Source organism: Ovis aries, chromosome 5, assembly GCF_016772045.2.
Source record: "Ovis aries strain OAR_USU_Benz2616 breed Rambouillet chromosome 5, ARS-UI_Ramb_v3.0, whole genome shotgun sequence".
NCBI lineage: Eukaryota > Metazoa > Chordata > Mammalia > Artiodactyla > Bovidae > Ovis > Ovis aries.
Window position 1 is genome coordinate 11,204,196 of NC_056058.1, and position 19,933 is coordinate 11,224,128.

The 19,933-nt window shown below is 45.2% G+C and overlaps 1 protein-coding gene and 1 pseudogene across 1 annotated transcript in view; one reads left to right on the plus strand and one right to left on the minus strand.

Moving 5' to 3' along the window:
• Positions 1–19,927, minus strand: part of LOC105610484 (zinc finger protein 791-like) — a 40,127-nt gene extending 20,200 nt beyond the window's left edge. Inside the window, exons 1-2 of the mRNA XM_042249878.2 lie at positions 19,774–19,927; positions 8,384–8,528 (exon numbers count right to left, since the gene is read on the minus strand). The gene's annotated coding sequence lies outside the window, so the exon portion shown is untranslated. The remainder of the gene's footprint in view (positions 1–8,383; positions 8,529–19,773) is intronic.
• On the plus strand, positions 9,319–9,907 carry LOC101108223 (glycine cleavage system H protein, mitochondrial-like; annotated as a pseudogene).
• Positions 19,928–19,933: the final 6 nt, after the last annotated feature.

Consider the following 19,933-nt stretch of genomic DNA (forward strand, 5'->3'; position numbering starts at 1 on the left):
AGGCCGGAACTGTCCCCTCCATGGTCACTGCATTGAACCAGATGGCCGCGAGGCCCTCACGGAACTGTGACACTTCTTCCCCAAAACGGACACTAAGAAGTGCCCTCACCATGTGTAATAATGAGTCTCGCCCCACTTTTGATCTTTGACCATTTGCTGTGAGAGACCCATTCTTCCCTACCTACCCTCCCTCGTTTGAAAGACTGAAAAGGCCCCTCACCCTACCCCATCCTCGGGGGCACTTGGCTCAAGTGGGAGGGTGAACCCCACAATCCTAGACCAGCCATGAAGCTTCAGGGCATGTGTGAAACACAGACCGAGAAACCACTGGAAGACTTTTCAATGTAATTTCTTTCATACTTATTCGTTGAAAGGTCAAAGGAGGCAAAACTGAGAGAAAATTGCAGTGAAAAATAAAAAATGGTGAAGGTATGAAGAATAAACAGAGAATCACAATTGCCATCATGTAAGGGGCAGGTTGGTGATGAATGAGGCATGGGAAGGTTGGAGTCCCTCTCACCAATGCCCACAGGTCATTTATTAATTTTCATGAAGATTCCCAGGATGTTTCAATTATCACTAAATCTAGCCAGGAAACCTTTTGCATATTCTTTTCTAAATATATTTGCTGATAATTTGTTTTTTATTGAAGGATAATTGCTTTACATGCTGATACAAATTTTAAGTAGTAATTAAGGTTGGCAACAAGCAAAATTTGTATGTTAGTTTGTCCTGTACAGTGGCAATCTGAGTTTTCACTCATGGCTTTGGCAACAACAATCAGTAAGAAGCCAAGTGTCAACTAAGAAAGGATGGGTTCCCTGAACTCATCGTCATATGTAGTTTTTATAAACAAAGGGTATTGCTATGGAAAGATCTGGAGGATTTATCAATAGAACAAATAAGTACAGTTTATTAAAGTATATATTGGAGAAGAAAATGGCACCCCACTCCAGTATTCTTGCCTGGAGAATTCCATGGACAGAGAAGCCTGGCAGGCTACAGCTCATGGGGTTGCAAGACTCAGACACAACTTAGGGACTAAACAACAATATTACAGTATATATAAATACCAAGTTACTTTCTCTATAACCTACAGAGAAAGGCAGAATGTGGACCTCCACCCAAGGGTTGGTTGAATAGTGGAGAGGACTTTGGCCTGTTTTTTTTAAGCTGTGGTTAGGGGCGTAGGCTATGGTGGCAGATCCCATATAGCCTTTCTTATCACCTTGTACAGATTTGGGGCACAAAGGGAAGAAGGGGTAAGACTTTAAAGTTGTCATCAGTCACATAATAGGAAATATATATGTCTCTGACCCTTGTTCCTGGCACAGGGCTCCTAAAACCCTTGTAAATTCCTAAGGGAGGGATTTCCCTGGTGGTCCAGTGGCTAAGACTCCCCACACCAAATGCAGGGGGCCTGATTTGATCCCTGGTCAGAGAACTAGATCCTGCATACTGCAACTAAGACCCAGTACAGCCAAATAAATATTTTTTTTTAACAATTCCTAAGGGATAAGAGCACTAGGACCATCTCTCATTCTATTGAAGTGACTCTGGTTGGGCTCCTGGGTGAGGGGCCAGTCACCGGAAAGACCAAGTCGTGATCACAAGCTTGGAATTTTCAGCCCAACACCCTCATCCTCCAGAAAGGGAGAGGGGCTGAAAATGAAGTTAACAATTAATCATGCCTACATGAGGAAGCCTCCATAAAATCCCAGTGGTATGGGGGGATTCAGAGGGCTTCCAGGTTGGTGGTCCATGTACAGGGAGGGTGATGCACCCCAGCTCCAAGGGACTCTCTCAGACTTCACCCTATGTATCACTTATCATATCCTTTAATAAACTGGTAAATGCATAAATAATTTCAGTGTGTCTCTGAGTTCTGTGAGCTGCTCTTGCAAACAGAACCCAAGAAGGGGCCTGTGAGAACTTCTGATTTGTAGCCATGTCAGACAGAAGTTGTGAGTAATCTGGGGACCTTGTGATTGGCATCTGAAATTGTGTGTAGGGGGCAGTGCTGACAGTTTTGTGAGACTTAGCTCTTAACCTGTAGAATCTGATGCTGTCCCAGGGCAGATAGTGTTAGGATTGAGTTAAGTTGTAGGACACCCCACTGGTGTCACAGAGAATTACTTATTGTGGGGGCAAAACCTTCACATATTTGGTGACTGGAAGTATCAGGACTGAAGAGTTCTGGGTAAAAGTAAAAGAGATGCCCAGGTAGGAAGAACTGGGTTTTTTCCACTCAGGAAGAAGATATCAGCAGTTAAACATTAAAAAATGGAGTTAGAGACCTCGGATCAGCAGATAAGGAGCTTAAAAGGTTAAGCTGAGAGGTCGGTCCCATCCTCAACAAACAGACTTTTTATAAAAAGCAAAGAAACTTAAAAATCAATGACTCTTCTTTAATCTATCAAAGGACTGAGGTCACAGGGTGAAGTACTGTCTCCAAAATTGGAAAGAGACTGAAAAATAGCCATTTTGAAATATGCCTACAATATTCTGCTCTTCTTAACAAGTCTTGTCCTCAAAAGAATGTTTCTTAGAGAATGAATTTATAGTTGCTGGGGGAAAAAACAGGGAGAAGGGATAGTTAGGGAGTTTAGGATGGATCTATACACACTTCTATATTTAAAATTGGTAACCAATGAGGACCTGCTGTATAGCACAAGGAACTCTGCTCAGTGTTATGTGGCAGCCTGGATGGGAGGGGAGTTTGAGTGATAATGGATACATGTACACATATGGGTGAGTCCCTTTGCTGTTCACCTAAAACAATCACAACATTGTTACTCAGTTATACCCCAATACAAAATTAAAAAAAAAAAGAATTTATGTCATTAGAGGCTAACCAACTGGGATCCTACCAGTGCCAGAGGGCAGTGCTATGGAGGGAGGCAAAGAGTCAACTGGACTCTCCACTAGTCTTTCTGCTGACCTCTCAGCAAACACATGGTATGTTTTCTAAAACAACTCCAATTCTCCAACACCAACTGGGTGTCCTGCAGTGCAATTCAAGTCTGCCACAAACTAACCAGAATTAACATCAGATTCCACAGTTTATGGGTTGAATCCTATGACTGTACCCACCGTCAGATGCCAGCTGCAAAGTGGGCAGGGGCCGGGCTAAACACATTTCTGCCTGACCCACCACAGATTTAGAGGTTCCCTGGACAACATCTCATCTTTGTTAATTGTCTAGAGCAGCTATCAGAATGAAGACAAGCACTACTTATTATTACCAGTTTATTTGATTTTTAAAAACTTTTTATTTTGTATTGGGGTTGTTGTTTAGTCACTAAATCATGTCTGACCCTTTTGTGACCCCAAGGACTGCAGCCTGCCAGGTTCCTCTGTCCATGGGATCTGCCAGGCAAGAATACTGGAGTGGGCTGCCTTCTCCTTCTCCAGGGGATCTTCCTGACCTAGGGATTGGACCTGTGTCCATTGGCAGGTGGGCTCTCAGTGGAGCCAGCTGGGAAGCCCCTCTATTGGTGTATTTATGTTTGAGACATGCGTGTGTGCTCCATCATTCCTGACTCTCTTATCAGGAACAGCCAGGTGGAAAGGGTGCCCAGGGCAAAGTGGCTGGGGTAGGGGTGGCAGGGAGCTTCCATGTTATCTACACACATGACAGGTTCCTGGCTCACTGATGGGTTCACCAAGTCAGATCTCTCTGAATCCTGAGCTTTAGGGGTTTCCATAGAGTTTTCTTATGTCGACAACTGGAGAAGGACTCAATCTCCAGCACCTCCTTCCTCTCTGGAGTCTGGGAACTGGGCTGAAAGTTCTGCCTGGTCACCTGGTGACCAAATCCCTACCCTGAAGCCATCCAGGGGCTTGGAAACAGTTGCCTCATTACAACATAAGATGCTCTTATCACTGATAGAGGTGGTATGGTTAGATAGCCTCACTGACTCAACGGATATGGATTTGAGCAAACTCCCAGAGGTAGTGGAGGACTGGAGCCTGGTGTGCCACAGTCCATGGGGTCACAAAGAGTCGGAAACGACTTAGCGACTAAAAACAACATCACTGGTATCACTCAGAGTCCAAGGGCCTTGGGAAATATTTGCTAAGAACTGTGGACAAAGACCAAACATTTTTCTTATCACACCAGAGAAGGGCAGAGCCCAGGGACACAGGCTCATTAAAATACTGAGACCAGATCATGGGATGATAAAACTTTCCTCTTAGCCATAATGAACCACTACATCAGAAGACATATGTTTAATCACAGTAGGGAACTTGGAAACAATGGTATGTTCCAGAACTTATTTAGAAGTCTCTAAAGGGCTGCAATGCAGGAAACCTGAGTTCAATCTCTTAGCTGAGAAGATCCCCTGGAGGAGGGCGTTGCAACCTACTCTGGTATTCTTGCCTGGAGAATCCCATGGACAGAGGAGCCTGGTGGGCTACAGTTCCTGGGGTTGCAGAGTCAGACACAACTGAGCGACTAACACAGTACCCCCAAGGCAGATAGGGGAGACAAAAGCAAGGACAGCTGAGGCTATTTTACCTCTGACCGCAACAACAAATAGTCAACAAAACTTAAGTTTAGTCAAATAAACATCAAACCTGACATTAAAGGCCTATTTACCTCAGTTCCTTTTCACAGTACAACCTGTCCAGTATCTGCCAAAAAAAATTCAAAGGTACAAGAAAAAATTAAAAAAACGCATCTTCAGGAGATAATTTAGACAGCTCTTTATAGGAAAATGCCCTCAGCAGGACGTCCCTTTCCTTGCCATTTCAGCAAAGCTATAATGGAACTAACTTTTAAATGAGGCACCTCCATGCCCTATTCATCTCCCGCCCAAGCACACCTTTCCAGTATTTAACCACACAAAACCTTGACTAGTTTGTCAGTTCTTTCTGTAAATCAAAGAAGCAGGTCGAGAGGGAGGAGATGTATGTATACTTATAGCTGACTCGTGTTGCTCAGCAGAAACCAACACAACATTGTAAAGCAATTATCCTCCAATTAAAGATAAATTTTTAAAAAAGTAGAAATGAATAAATAGAATAAGAAGTTAACAGAGGACCATATATCATCCCTAGATTCCCCTTCAGGAACCTCACAAACAAACTATGTGGCCAAATTGTGTGATTTATGTCTAGAAGAAGAACACAAGTCAGCAAGACAGCATGTAGTGGGGAAAAGGGACAACTCTGATCCCCAACTGTTGCAGAGAAAAGCCAACTCTGACTCTATGATGGAAATGGTTTCTTTGACTTGCTTTTCCTTGCTGTTGTTACTATAATCATACATAATGGCCTGCTTCAAAGGACCCTGCCCCTTTGTATGCGTGTGTTAGTCGCTCAGTTGTGGCTGATGCTTTGTGACCCAATGGACTGTAGCCCACCAGAATCCTCTGTCCATGGGATTCTCCAGGCAAGAATACTGGAGTTGATTGCTATTTCCTCCTCCAGGGGATCTTCCAGACCCAGAGACTGAACCCAGGTCTCCCACATTGTAGAAGGATTCTCTACCAACTGAGCTACCAGGAAGTTCGACTGTTAAACTATAGTGCTTGTGTTTAGCTAACAGGTATATAATCTCGGCCCACCTGTGAATGGCTACAATAAAAAGAAAAGATTAACATACCCCTTCCAAATGCTAGACCTTCCTGGAGATGCTTTGCAAGACTTGTTCAGTCGCTCAGTCGTGTCTGACTCTTTGCAACCCCATGGACTGCAACACACCAGGGTTCTCTGTCTTTCACCATCTCTCAGAGCTTGCTCACACTCATGTCTATTGAGACGGTGATGCCATCCAACCATCTCATCCTCTGTCATGCCCTTCTCCTTCTGCCCTCAATCCTTCCCAGCATCAGAGTCTTTTCCAGTGACTCAGCTCTTTGCATCAGGTGGCCAAAGTATTGGAGATTCTGCTTCAGCATCAGTCCTTCTGATGGACACTCAGGACTGATCTCTTTAGGATGGACTGGTTGGATCTCCTTGCAGTCCAAGGGACTCTCAAGAGTCTTCTCCAATACCACAGTTCAAAAGCATCAATTCTTCAGTGCTCAGCTTTCTTTATGGTCCAACTCACATCCATCCATGACTGCTGGAAAAACCATAGCTTTGACTATATAGACCTTTGTTGGTAAAGTAATGTCTCTGCTTTTTAATATGCTGTCTAGGTTGGTCATAGCTTTTCTTCCAAGAAACAAGTGTCTTTTAATTTCATGGCAGCAGTTACCATCTGCAGTGATTTTGGAGCTCCCCCCACCCAAATAAAGTCTGTCACTGTTTCCATTGTGTCTCCATCTATTTGCCATGAAGTGCTGGGACTGAATGCGTGATCTCAGTTTTTTGAATGTTGAGTTTTAAGCCAATTTTGTCACCCTTCTCTTTCACTTTAATCAAGAGGCTCTTTAGTTCCTCTTCACTTTCTGCCATAAGGGTGGTGTTATCTGCATATCTGAGGTTATTGATATTTCTCCTGGCAATCTTGATTCCAGCTTGTGCTTCATCCCGTCCAGTATTTCGTATGATGTACTCTGTAAATAAGTTGAATACAGTCTTAACATACTCCTTTCCCAATTTGGAACCAGTCCATTTTTCCATGTCTGGTTCTAACTGTTGTTTTTTGACCTGCATACAGTTTTCTCAGGAGGCATGTCAAGTGGTCTGGTATTCCCATCTCTTTCAGAATTTTCCACAGTTTATTGTGATCCACACAGTCAAAGGCTTTGGCATAGTCAATAAAGCAGAAATAGATGTCTTTCTGGAACGCTCTTGCTTTTCCATGATCCAGCGGATGTTGGCAATTTGATCTCTGGTTCCTCTGCCTTTTCTAAAACCAGCTTGATCATCTGGAAGTTCACAGTTCACAGTTCACATATTGCTGAAGCCTGGCTTGGAGAATTTTGAGCATTACTTTACTAGTGTGTGAGATGAGTGTAATTGTGCGGTGATTTGAGCATTCTTTGGCATTACTTTTCTTTGGGATTGGAATGAAAATTGACATTTTCCAGTCCTGTGGCCACTGCTGAGTTTTCCAAATTTGCTGGCATATTGAGTGCAGCACTTTCACAGCTGCAGGGAACATCAACAAAAGACATAGACTTCCCTCGTAGCTCAGTCGGTAAAGAGTCTGCCTGCAATTCAGAAGACTCTGGTTCGATTCCTGGGTCAGGAAGATCCGTTGGAGAAGGAAATGGCAACCCACTCCAAAATTCTTGCCTGGAGAATCCCACGGACAGAGGAGCCTGGCAGGCTACAGTCCATGAGGTTGCAAGAAAAGACATAATATATGCATCATGGAAATCCCGTAAGGAGAAGAGAGGGAGAATAGCAGAAAGCTTATTTAAAGAAATAACTATTGGGACTTCCCTGGTGGTCCAGCGGTTAAGAACTCTGAGCTCCCCACGCAAGGGCCCTGGTTCGATTGCTGGTCAGGGAACTAGATCCTGCATGCCGAAGCTAAAGAGCCTATATGCTAACTAAAGATCCCACAAACCGCAGCTAGGACCTAGCACAGCCAAAAGAAAAAGTATTACAAATTTTTTTTAAAAGATTAAAGAAATTATATAATCACCTTAATAGATGCAGAAATAGAATTTGACAAAATTTAACATCCTTTCATGATAAAAACTCAACATATTAGGTACAGAATGAATACACTTCAACATGATAAAAGTCACACATGACAAGCCTACAAGTAACATTGAACTGAATGGTGAAAAGTGACCTCTTCCAAAACTATGGTACCTAGAAAGAGATTGGAGGAGGGGAGGAAGCCTTTTCCTACAGGAAGGCTGAGCCAGAGGCTCAGGGTTGGCTTCATTGTATTTCAAGAGGGTCTTATTATCAGGGGCTTCCCTGGAGGTTTAGTGGTGAAGAATCTGCCTGCCAATGCAGGGGACACGGGTTTGATCCCTGGTCCTAGAAGATCCCATGTGCCACGGAGCAGCTAAGCCCATGCTCCTCAATACTGAGCCTGCGCTCTAGAAACTACGCTCTGCAACAAGAGAAGCCACCACAATGGAAGCCCATGCACCATAAGAGAGAGTAGCCCCTGCTCGCTGCAACCAGAGAAAAGCCTGCCCAGCAACAAAGACCCAGCATAGCCCCAAATAAACTCCATTAAAATAAAAAAGAATATGTTGCCTTCCAAACATCAAAACAACCTAGGAGTTGCTGTGGGTGTAGGGAGGGACAATTGTTATTTTTTTCATAGTGTCGGGGAGGAAGGAGCCCCTTGTTTATTTACCATATAATTTTCAGGAATTTAACCAAGGGGTCAGGGCCTTACTTATGGATGGGCTAATGACCCATGCACTTTTCATGAGCAACTTTTTTCGGTATCTGCAATGTCCTGAATGTCAGATGAACTTCCTCAGAGGAGAATGTCATCAATGTCATGTCATACCTGTGCTCTTGGAGCCAAGAGGATGCAGCTCACATCCTGACTGCAGAGACCGTGTGCAGGGGCAGCGGTGCTGAGGTTCCCAAAGCTAACCAGGTCAAGGTGTATCACGTCCCTTCAGAGGTGAGGGCCAAGTGCAGCAAAGAAGCTGTTGAAATAGGCATCAAACACAACAAATTTATCTGAATCTGTGAGAGCAGGGTATCTGCCAGCTGTTGACGGGATGGAGTCGGTAATTTCCACAATGTTGGGGACTGAGTACAAAGGTTCATTTGGTGTGACCACAACCTCAAGTGTTCAGTAATCCACTGTCAGGTGTCATTCAGTCTGTTTAGATTTAAGAACAGGCCAAATTCAGCTGTGAAAAAGAGAAGTACAGGGAGTAATCACCTCTTTGCTAAATAATTTTTGTGGGGACTTCCTTGGTGGCCCAGTGGTTAAGAATCTGTGTTTCCACTTCAGGGGGCACAGGTTCAATCCCTGGGTGAGGAACTAACATCCTAGGTGCTATATGGTGCAGCCAAAAAAAATTCTTTTTTGGTAATGGTCTTCAATCCATCAAGGCCCTGTTTAATTTTCATTGGCCCATGTTATGTGATTTAGGCTTCCTCGATGGCTCAGTGGGGAAAGAATCTCCCTGCAAAGGAGATAAAGGAGACTCAGGTTTGATCCCTGGGTTGGGAAGATCCCCTGCAAAAAGAAATGGCAACGCATTCTAGTATTCTTGCCTGAAAAATCCCGTGTACAGAAGAGCCTGGCAGGCTACAGTCCATGGGGTCACAAAGAGTTGGATACAACGGAGCATGAGCACAATAATGCAATTTACCTAGGGGGGTAGACTGTGGGGTCCTATTTTGTCAAGCCAATTTGGAATTAGCAAAAAGTATTTAGGCCCCTGCCAGCTGGGGTGCTCTAGGTGCCACGCGGAGACCCTCTGCACCCGTGCGAACATGGCGCTGCGCGCGGTGCGGAGCGTGTGGGCTGCGGTCGGCAGCCTGCGCGCCATCTCGGCACCCAGCGCGCCCTGCTCGCTGCGGCCCTGGGGACTGAGAGCGGGTGCCGTCCGGGCGCTGGGTGCCGTCCGGGCGCTGCGCACCGGCCCTACTCTGCTGTCGGTGCGGAAATTCACAGAAAAACACGAATGGGTAACAACAGAAAATGGTGTTGGAACAGTGGGAATCAGCAATTTTGCACAGGAAGCTTTGGGAGATGTTGTTTACTGTAGTCTGCCTGAAGTTGGGACAAAGTTGAACAAACGAGGAGTTTGGTGCTTTGGAAGGTGTGAAAGCTGCTAGTGAACTCTGTTCTCCTCTATCAGGAGAAGTAACTGAAATTAATAAAGCTCTAGCAGAAAATCCAGGACTTGTCAACAAGTCGTGTTATGAAGATGGTTGGCTGATCAAGATGACATTCAGTAACCCTTCAGAACTAGATGAACTAATGAGTGAAGAAGCATATGAGAAATACATAAAATCTATTGAGGAGTGAAAATGGAACCCCTAAATAAACTACTTTGAAACAACTTAATCTAGCATAGTTGTCTTAAATTAGTGGTGGATAGATATTTAAAAAGCAACTTTTAGCAAAAGAAACTACTTGTAACAATGTTTCCTGAAGAAAATACCGCTTAACTTTCTAATGACTTCAGATAAACTGTGCATCTTTTCCACAGCATCCTGTGATTTTTAGGCTAGGCTCCAGTTATAATATTCAGAATTCCTGAAATTATCTCTGGTAAAACTAATTACAAAAATTATGTAATTCAAGGATAACATGGTTATCTTACACCTTATATGACACTGTAACTTGCTTACAGCTATCCTTGGATTTGGGTCAAAATTATCTTCCCACTAGAAATAACTGCCAGTGGAGAAAAGTTTGTTAGTTGTATAGTGTCCAATGAAGAATATTACTATCTTAATTTTGCAATATACTGTGTTTGCTGGTGCTATTTTTATACAGTGAAGTAACAGCCTTGCAGGAGAATAAACAATTTAATAATATTCAACTTCTTAAAAAAAAAAGTATTTAACTTTAATTTGTGAATCATTGGTCCAGAGCTTTCCTGTTCACTATAGAATACTTTAGGAAAATTGATCCTATGACCATGGGAGAATTTAGGCAAGAAAAGAGTTGGCTGACAATCATTAAAGAAAGATATGCCTATTCAGTAATTCCTCTAAGATTATGGGAAGTTCCTTGCTTAAGTTTGTTGATGTTGTTTAGTCGCTCAGTTGTGTCTGACTCTTTTTAGACCCCATGGACTGTAGCCTGCCAGCTCCTCTGTCCATGGAATTTTCCAGGCAAGAATACTAGAGTGGCTTGCCATTTCCCTCTCCAGGAGATCTTCCCAACAGGAATTGAGCCGCAATCTCCTGCACTGGCAGGCGGATTCTCTACCACTGAGCCACCAAGGAAAGCCCTGCTTTAAGTTTACTGGGATTCTAATATAATTGGAAACCCAGCACTGATTATTTGCATGAAGGTTTGTGAATCAATGCAACACAGCAGATGACCAAATTAATTCAGAAGCTCTGCTGTAGGGGCCCAGAAACCCAAAAGTACCCCTTTATCATTTGGGTTGTTTAAAGTCTTTTAGTGTATTTTAGACTTCCAGTTGGGGCCAATTGTGGACCCTTGTTTCTGTATTTTTCGTTTGTTTCCTCTCTCCTGTCCATCCCTGTGTTGTTTTTTCAGTCACTGAACATATTCCAGGGGAGAGAGTGACCTCTCCACTGTGGTATTTATAAGATTTTCCCTCCTGAGGGCCTCACGTATGTGCCAGCAGGAATAGGGGGCTTGTTCATGACAACTGTTGCTGTGTTGTTTAAAGTAAGTTTAAACTAACCCGAGGTTTAAAGTCAGTCTGAACTAACCCCTTGGCTGTGCTACAGCATGTTGTCCCTGTAACTCTGAGGGTCAGGAGCTTTGCTGCAGTAGAGGCAGGGGCAGAGAAACTTAAGAGGAGCTTAAGCGTGCTCATGAGCCCTCTGTGTTAGGGGAGTATGGTTTTAGCCTGCCAACTACTGTCTGCTGTCTCCCCCCACCCCCGCTCTTCTCTCTCTCTTTCTCAAATTTTTGGCCACATTGGTACTAGTGATAAAGACCCCCCCCCCCTGCCAATGCAGGAGATGCAAGAGACAGGGTTCAGTCCCTGGGTTGGGAAGATCCCCTGAAGGAGGGCATGGCAACCCACTCCAGTATTCTTGCCTGGAGAATCCCATGGACGGGGAGCCTGGTGGGCTACAGTCCACAGTGTCCCAAAGAGTCAGACACGACTGAAGCAACTTAGCATGGTCCCGCATGTGGGATCTTAGTTCCCCAACCAGGGATTGATCCTGCACCCGCTGCAGTGGAAGCTGGGAGTCTCAACCACTGGACCACTTGGGAAGTCCCTGTCTTTTCAGATGACTGTTCTTTCAGGAGCAACACTCCTTGAAACCACCTCCTGCACAGCACAAAGTCCCTCTCTGCCACCCCTCACTGGGGTATATCAGGGCCAGCCAACCCTGCCTCTGTCACAGCTTCACTCTAACACAGTTAGATCCCGGCAAAGATATTGACCCAGGACTAATTCATTAAGAGCCCAATTCCATACTTTGTTGTTTAGTCGCTAAGTCGTGTCCAACTCTTTTGCAACCGCCATTTCCATGGGATTTCCCAGGCAAGGATACTGGACTTGGTTGCCATTTCCTTCTTCAGGGGAGCGTCCCAACCCAGGATCAAACCCAAGTCTCCTGCATTGGCAGGTGGGTTCTGGAAGCCACCAGGGAAGCCCAATGACATACTACTGCTCCCCAAAGCCAAGGAATTGAAACCGCCACTCTCCTCTGCTGAACCTGGAACTGAGGCCTGGTGGGGTCAACAACAGAACACAGGGCAGTACAGCGGCCAGCACAAGCTCACCAGCGCCGAGCAGCCCACAGCACCAGCTGCCAACAAAACGCAGGGCAGGTGAGCAAGGCAGGGCAGGAGAAGACAGACCCCCAGGGGTGCGTCATGCCTGGCCAGGCTGCTCATGGTGCCAACTGGCATCGTCACCTCCAGGGGTCTGGTTCCCACGATGAGACTGATGCTGGTGTGTCATGCAAACACACACACTCAAGGTAGCAAAAAGTCTATGACCGGGACTTCCCTGGTGGTCCAGTGGTTAAGACTCTGCCCCCAGTGCAGGAGCACAGGTTTGATCCATGGTCAGGGAACTAAGATCCCGCATGCCACATGGTGAAGCCAAAAAAAAACCCCAAAACCACATATAAAGAAAGCTGGATTTTCCTGATGGTCTAGTGGTTAAGAATCCTCCTGCCAATGCAGAGGGCATGGGTTCCATCCCTGATTTGGGAAGATTCCATAGGACCACAGGACCACAGATACTGAGCCCATGACCTCTAGAGCCTGTGCTCTGCCACAAGAGAAGCCACCGCAACGAGAAGCCTGTGCACAGCAACTAGAGAGTAGCCCCCACTTGCTACAACTAGAGAAAGCCTGCATGCAGCAATGAAGACCCAGTGTAGCTGAAAGTAAATAAATATTTAAAAAGCCTATAACCCACATAATTGAGGTCTTAGGGGGTAGGTACGGCTGCCCTTTCAAGTAGCGCTGAAATGGCTTCAGCAAGCAAGGGAAGAGGGCCTGGCCTGGGTTTTGATCACGGCTAGCGGGTGTTAGAGAAAAAACTATTCAATGACAGAAACAAGATAAAGCAGATTTCATCCAGAACCGTTGGGACAGGTATGGAGACTGCTGGGCTGAGATTTCACAGCAGGTGAGAAATGAGACTGCGCTCAGCTCTGAACACAGCATGTCGAAGTGGGAAACCATGGCCAGGGAGCAAGGTTCGGGGTCAGTGGATAGAAATTTACTTGAAGAAAAAACAGGGATATGTGGGTCTGGATACACTGACCTCACAGGATTTTTACTGAAGTCAGGTCATGGTGAGCACACATCACCTGAGGGGCAGTGGTGGGGCACAGGAACCCAGTTGGACACAGAAAATGATCAGATATGAGGAACTGGGGAGCTCTGGGTTAACTGACTTATTAGTGGGGTTTCTGGACTTGCTAAGGAACTACTTATTAGCTAAAACTGGATTTCACAACGAACTACACAGATAGGCCCAGGGTAAGGTTCAGGGTCAGAATACTCTTTGGTCAAGCAAAGAATCTTGGGGTGGGGTCAGGACAAAGGTTCTGCACACATACAGGGGCTTGTACGGCTGGAGCGTGAAGCTAATGCCAGAGGACTACAGACTTTGTCATCAGCTTGTTCAGGGGTGGACACAGCAGGAAGAGAGGGGGTAAGGTGTAAGTTGTCAGCAAACCTCAAAGAAATGTGGAGTCTGCAGAGACACAGAGAACAGACCTGTGTTTGCCAAGAGGGAGGGGCTGTGGGGGAAAAAAGGACTGGGTGTCTGGGATTAGCAGATGCAAACTATTATACATAGCAGTGGTCCCCAACCTTTTTGGCACCAGAGACTGATTTTGTGGGAGACAATTGTTCCATGCACTGGGGTGGTGGTGAGGGGATGGTTTGGGGATAACTCAGGCCAGTACATTTTTTGTACACTTTTCTATTATTACTACATCAGCTTCACCTCAGATCATCAGGCCCAGAGATTGGGGACCCCTGATATATAGAATAGCTAAACAATGAAGTTCTACTATATTAACACAGGGAAATATATTCAGTATCCTGGGGTAAACCATAGTGAAAAAGAATATATATATATATATATATAAACGAGTCACTTCGCTGTACAGCAGAAATTAACATTGTAAATCAACTATATTTCAAAAAAATTTTAAAAATATGGAGTCTGACCACTCATTACAAGGACAAACATGGCTATGAAAACTATGCATTCACAATGGCTCATTTTTATGTAAAGAAACACTAATAGGAAGCTCAAGAAATGATCAGAACTGTGTATCTGCAGTGGCTGGAGTAACAGAGCTGGAGGGGGCCAGGACAGGTGGGCAGTTACTTTGCTTACGTTAGGCTTTGTATCTTGCAGGTTTATTGAAAATAAGCAGAGAAAAATATATTCACCATGTTTTACTATTTCATAAGTGAGGTCGCTCAGTCGTGTCCGACTCTTCGTGACCCCATGGACTGTAGCCCACCAGGCTCCTCCGTCCATGGGATTCTCCAGGCAAGAATACTGGAGTGGGTTGCCATTTCCTTCTCCAGGGGATCTTCCCGACCCAGGGATCGAACCCAGGTCTCCCGCATTGCAGGTGGACGCTTTAACCACTGAGCCACCAGGGAAGACCCACTGGAGTGGGTAGCTGTTCCCTATTTCATAACCTGTCTTTAATTTTAACTTTTGTATCAAACCAGTCAATCCTAAAGGAGATCAACCCTGAATATTCATTGGAAGGAGTGTTGCTGAAGCTGAACTTCCAATACTTTGGCCACCTGATGCAAAGAGCTGACTCACTGGAAAAGATCCTGATGCTGGGAAAGACTGAGGGCAAAAGGAGAAGAGGGCAGCAGAGGATGAACTGGTGAGATAGCCTCACTAACAGGAAGCTCAAGAAATGATCAGAACTGTGTATCTGCATGAGCAAACTCTGGGAGATGGTGAAGGACAGGGAAGCCAGGTGTGCTACAGTACATGGGGTCAGAAAAAGTCAGACACAACTTAGGGACTAAACAACAACAATACATAGGAAACCACAGCTGCTCCTTTAAACACGAATGGCTACAAAAGTATAAACCATACAGAATGAAAATTCCCACATCTTTGCTAACTAAAAGGTTAAGATGCATCCCAGTTTGCACTTTCTCTGTATCTCATATCAAGGAGGGGGGAGAAGTATTTTCAGGAATAAACACAACATTATAATGCAACAAGGGTTTGGGTTTAGTTCTTTAAACACAGTAGAATTTTCAAAGACTGATGTAAGCTTTTGTTTAAAATTTACTTTTAAGTAAAAGATAATAGCTTTACTATATTGTATTGGTTTCTGCCATACAGCAACATGAATCAATCCTAGGTATATAAATGTCCTCTCCTTCTTTAGCCTCTCTCCCTGTCGTAAGCTTTGATTAGCTGTCCTCACATCAGTGAAGATAGAAATTCCATGGGTTTAGCTTTTTTTTCCTTTGGCTACACTGCATGGCTTGTGGGACCTTAGTTCCCCAAGCAGGGACTGAACTCCTGCCTGGGCAGTGAAAGCTCATAACCACTGGACCACCAGGGAGTCCCCTGCTATAGCCTTTTAAATTTTAATATACTCTTAAGTATTAGTCACTCAGTCGGGTCCAACCCTTTGTGACCCCATGGACTGTAGCCCGCCAGGTTCCTCTGTCCATGGAGTTCTCCAGCCAAGAATACTGGAGTGGCTGGCCATTTCCTTCTCTAGGGGACCTTCCCAACCCAGGGATTGAACCCAGGTCTCCTGCATTGTAGGCAGACTCTTTATTGACTGAGCCATCAGGAAATCCTGCAATATACTCTAAAGATGTGTACAAACACTGACGTAAAAGAAAACGCATACCTGAAAATGTAAGCACATTCATCTCACATCTTGAGCTTCTCTTCCCTAAAAGGAACAAAGATTCTATTTAGTTCCACAACTGTCTTGCCTTACTGACATCATCTCTCTCAATCAACTCTGATTTTTTAAAGCCCCAGAAACTAAAAATGTTATTTCCCACCCAGGGAATTAATTACAAAGTGTTAAAGGAAGTTAGAGCCAAAGGACTGCACTGTTTAATGGATAGAAGAATCCAAAGGAAAAAACCCACAAACACTGAAATCAGCACAGATAAGCAGCCTGAGTCCTATAGGACAGACGGAGCCATACTCAGAAAATTTAATACATGCCAGGCTCTCCTGGTGGAGAAGGCAATGGCAACCCACTCCAGTACTCTCGCCTGGAAAATCCCATGGATGGAGGAGCCTGGTAGGCTGCAGTCCATGGGGTCGCCAAGAGTTGGACGCGACTCAGGCACCTTAGCAGCAGCAGCAGCAGGCTCTCCTGGGGGGCTTCCCAGGTGGCATGGGTGATAAAGAACCTGCCTGCCAATGCAGGTGACATTAGAGACTCAGGTTCAATCCCTGGGTCCGGAAGATCCCCTGAAGGAGGGCATGGCAATCCACTCCAGTATTCTTGCCTAGAGCATGGACAGAGGAGCATGGCAGGCTACAGTCCAGAGTTGCAAAGAGTCAGACACAATTGAAACGACTGAGCAAGCATGCACGCAGGTTCTCCTGATTAAGACAGAACTGCTCGACCAGGTCAGTCCCTGGTGAAGGAGGGTGGGGGCACTGGAGCAGCCACAGGAATGAACCCTGGGAGCACCACATGCCCTACTCTCCTTAGGGAATATAGGGACCACTCCCTTTCTCAGGCATCTGTTCCCCCAGTGAGAAAACTCAGCAGAATTCAATTTAAGGTTCTGACTCAAATGAACTGCAATTTGTGACCCCCTAACCCCAAATCACTGCAGATGGTGATCGCAGCCATGAAATTAAAAGACACTTACTCCTTGGAAGAAAAGTTATGAGCAACCTAGATAGTATATTCAAAAGCAGAGACATTACTTTGCCGACTAAGGTCTGTCTAGTCAAGGCTATGGTTTTTCCAGTAGTCATGTATGGATGTGAGAGTTGGACTGTGAAGAAAGCTGAGCGCTGAAGAATTGGTGCTTTTGAACTGTGGTGTTGGAGAAGACTCTTGAGAGTCCCTTGGACTGCAAGGAGATCCAACCAGTCCATTCTGAAGGAGCTCAACCCTGGGATTTCTTTGGAGGAATGATGCTAAAGCTGAAACTCCAGTACTCTGGCCACCTCATGTGAAGAGTTGACTCATTGGAAAAGACTTTGAGGCTGGGAGGGATTGGGGGCAGGAGAAGGGGACGACAGAGGATGAGATGGCTGGATGGCATCACTGACTCAATGGACATGAGTCTGGGTGAACTCTGGGAGTTGGTGATGGACAGGGAGGCCTGGCATGCTGCGATTCATGGGGTCGCAAAGAGTTGGACACGACTGAGCGACTGAACTGAACTGAACCCAGGACATGGGGCTTCCCAGGTGGCTCAGTAGTAAAGAATCTGCCTGCTAATACAGGAGATGTAGGAGACTCAGGTTCGATCCCTGGGTTGGGAAGATCGCATGGAGGACAAAATGGCAACCCACTTCAGTATTCTTGCCAGGAGAATCCCATGGACAGAGGAGCCTGGTGGGCTACAGTCCATGGGGTTGCAAAGAGTCAGACGTGACTGAGTTGCTGAGCACGCATGCAGGAACCCAACCCAGGACTCAGAACTCCTGACTGTCACAAACTTTCTCAATGTAGACAAATTACATTCTCGGCACAGCTACACTGTGAATGCAAAACTCCAACCTACGACTCGAAACAGCTCTGGAGGGACCATGTTAACAACTTCAAAAGGAGTTTGAAGGAGTCACCACATCCTCTCTCCCCATAGACCCCTTGCACCATGTGCACTTGTATCCCAAGCTTTCCAGGGCTCTGTTGTTTCTCTCAGCTTAAGGGCTCCTTCCATTGAGGGTGTGAGCTGTGATTCCAGCAAAATCACACAAACCTGGTGTTTATGTAGAAAGGAGGGAAGAAAATTATATTCTTCTAGGTCAACAAGGAACCCATAAGTATCTACTACTCTCGAAAAATGTGAATTATTATTTCCATGGCAAGAAATTGTTTTATAAACACGTAATTGGGGAAAGGATAAATTAGGAGTTTGGGATTAAAATATACACACTTCTATATATAAAACAGATAATCAACAAGGGCCTACTGTAGAACATGGGGAACTATACTCAATTTTGATAACTCATAATGGAAAAAGATCTGAAAAAGAATATATATACATGTATATATGTATATATATATACTGCATATATGCATATACATGCATGTATATATATGACTGAATCACTTTGCTATATACCTGAAACACATTGTAAATCAACTCTATTTCAATAATCTTATTCTCTGAAATATATTACCTTATTTTTATTAATTTGTATTGGAGTATAATTGCTTTCCAATATTGGGTTAGTTTCAACTGTACAGCACGGTGAATCAGTTATACAAATACACATATCCTCTCTTTTTTAGATTTCCTTCCCATTTGGGGTGCCACAGAGTACTGAGGAGAGTTCCCTGTGCCATTCAGTAGGCTCTCATCAGTCATTTTACACATAGGAGTGTAAAGATGTCAACCCCATCTCCCAATTCATCCCTCAACTCATTTCAGTTGTACTTGAACACCTCAAGCCTAAGCCCTGGAATTGCATTTGAACCCTCTCAAAAAACACCCCAAAACTGCAAAAACAGACTTCAGAAAATTACTACACCTGTTCCGGGGAGGAAGAAAAAGAGAAACAAGAATTTTTAATACAACCAATGTAGCAGAAAACCATTTTCTTTTTTCTGAAGTTCACCTATTCCTTGCCTCTCTGGAAATATTTTATACTATCTTTCAATCTCCACTAGTTACATAAATTTTAATTTTTTGAAGAACTGAGGCTCAGGTAAATGAATAAATCTTTCCAGGGTGACAGACCAGGGGAGGGGTAGTGCTGACAGGCAAGAATACCCAGGAACATTTCCAAAGGGGAAAATCCACCGAAAAGACTTCCCATAGGACGTTTGCACCCAGGAGAGATCCTGGGAGGAGAAGCACAAGGATTTCATACAACGTGGTTCCAGGTGGTTATCCTCAGCTTTCCTCTCATGGAAAATATACACAGCAAATATAAATGTTTAAAAGCGAGCCACCCGCAACTCTGCAGAGAAAGAATAGACAGTTAAAATATGATGTCTGTTTGAAATACACCACGAAGGACGAATAGTTGATAAAGATGCTGTGAACTGAAGACAGAGAGTTGGCTTTAGGAATGTGAGAGGGATCTTGGAAATTTAGAGATTTACTGCCAGTCGTAGGAAGAGTTAATCTGGGGAGACAGAGTTCAGGATTTGAAACCCTGCTCTTTAACACTCAGGAGAAAACGGGTCCCCCTTAGGTAGAAAGGAACTGGAGAATCCCATAGACCAAAACTCCTCCCACGCACAAGCCACGGAGAACAAATCTCGATGGTCCCCTGATGACCCTCCCCGGGGTCACCACACATTCTGGAGGAGACGTGGGGCTGTGCGGGCAAAGCTGCCCAGAGAGGCTCCGGGCTTAAAGTTACCGCCTGCAGGGGCTGAACGGGAAGCTCGAGGTCCAGGCTGCCGGCCCCACCCCCACGCTGGGACCCGGAGTGGAAGGAGGTTGAGAGGTGCCCCCAGGTGGACTCGAAGCAACAAACCCCGGAGTGGACCGCACGGGGAGGCGGTCCCGCTAGGGCCGACTGTGTCTCATCATCCCTGTCCCGCCTCCCTGTACCGAGACACCTCGCCCAGCACACTCACCACTTCACACCTTCTGGGGTTCTCCAGAGACATTCCTTAGACTCACGCGGCCTCTGCAGCTCACAGCGGTAATGAAGCTGCAACGAACTAACCTGAGCTGCTTCAACGCTGGTGAAACTCCACACAGAGCGTGCTAGGAGCCATCACAGGGTCTGCGGGA